This window comes from Branchiostoma floridae, chromosome 3 (genome assembly GCF_000003815.2).
Source record: "Branchiostoma floridae strain S238N-H82 chromosome 3, Bfl_VNyyK, whole genome shotgun sequence".
NCBI classification, from domain to species: Eukaryota; Metazoa; Chordata; class Leptocardii; order Amphioxiformes; family Branchiostomatidae; genus Branchiostoma; species Branchiostoma floridae.
In genome coordinates this window covers 11,924,501-11,925,705 of record NC_049981.1, presented here as the reverse complement: position 1 = coordinate 11,925,705, position 1,205 = coordinate 11,924,501, and the positions used below count along the sequence as shown (strand labels likewise).

The window sequence follows — 1,205 nt, the reverse complement described above, 5'->3', positions numbered from 1 at the left end:
AATGTCTGCTGCAGTCTTCTCTTTCGGGTTGTCTTGTGAACTTCTTTCCTCTGGTGCCCTGCACCAGCTGTGGTGTATACAAGCAATGATGTTTCCTGAGAAATGAAAAAGAGTGGTGGGTTAGGTATGCAGCTGGCATTGCATATATAGTGTGGCTAGTAAATATAGAACACAACACGGTGTATTCCGTATCGCCCAAGGTATCAGCCGACCCGGGGTCGGGCTGAGACCGAGGGTGATGCGGAATACGCCGTGTTGTGTTTTACTTATGTCATGCCCACCTGAGAAAACCCATGTTTTGATGCGAAATGCGCCAGAAGTTGAACAAATTTGGTGCCCTCGAACAATAAGTGTTGCAACAGCAATGTTCCAACGTCCGAATCAGGTATTCGAACTTTCGATGGCGCCGTACTCGGCCCACTCCAGCCGCCAAGCCACGTCTAAAATAGAATGTCTTTCGAACGCTATTTGTTTTCTTACGTATCCTTCCGCCGTGCATAGTAACGCCGTTGCTAAGGGCGCAGTTTTTCGCGCCACCAGCGGGATGAAATATCATCCGAGTTGACAGCTGATTGCATCACGATGTACGGCCTTTCGGCGAAAATGGCGGTAAGTGTCGGATGTGTTTGCTATCTGCTCTCCATTTAATCCATTTTTGTGGGGTTTTATAACGATTTTAGTTTGTTTGATGATCAAACTCGGAACACAGTCAAATTAGCAAAATGGCAGCGCCGTAAAGAGTTGAAATTTCGGCGATTTTCAGATTGGGGGCAAATACTTGTCGCTCTCCGACCCGTCCTCCATCGATGGCGTGTAAGACGTGTTTAACCTTCGTCTGTATCCCATGTGAAAATCATGTTGGTTTGAAATCTGGGTAGATATGTAATTTCAAGTCTGCCAGGGTCACATTTTTAGTGATTTTTCGCCAACACCGGCGTACGTAGAGCAGGTGCTATGGAAGTTTTTCACTGTGTTACATGTGACTGATGTGCTTTATCGTCGGTATTTCTTGTAAACTCAACAACCACCGCGGTTCTAACGTGCATGGTACGGTGTAAATGGAGTTATACGGGACAAATTTCCTGATTCAGAGCTTTATCAGTGAGAATCCATTGGACGCTGACAGAAAGTTAAGTTATTAACAGCGGAGAATTAAGAAAAATCTATCCTTCAATGTGTTACATAACCTGATAGTGATACGCACA

General features: G+C 45.2%; 1 long non-coding RNA gene across 1 annotated transcript in view; it reads left to right on the top strand.

Annotated features, from left to right (window-relative positions):
• The first annotated feature begins 439 nt into the window (after nt 1–439).
• Nucleotides 440–1,205, top strand: part of LOC118410781 — a 4,232-nt gene continuing 3,466 nt past the window's right edge. Inside the window, exon 1 of the long non-coding RNA XR_004830596.1 lies at nt 440–609. This is a non-coding gene — a long non-coding RNA (uncharacterized LOC118410781). The remainder of the gene's footprint in view (nt 610–1,205) is intronic.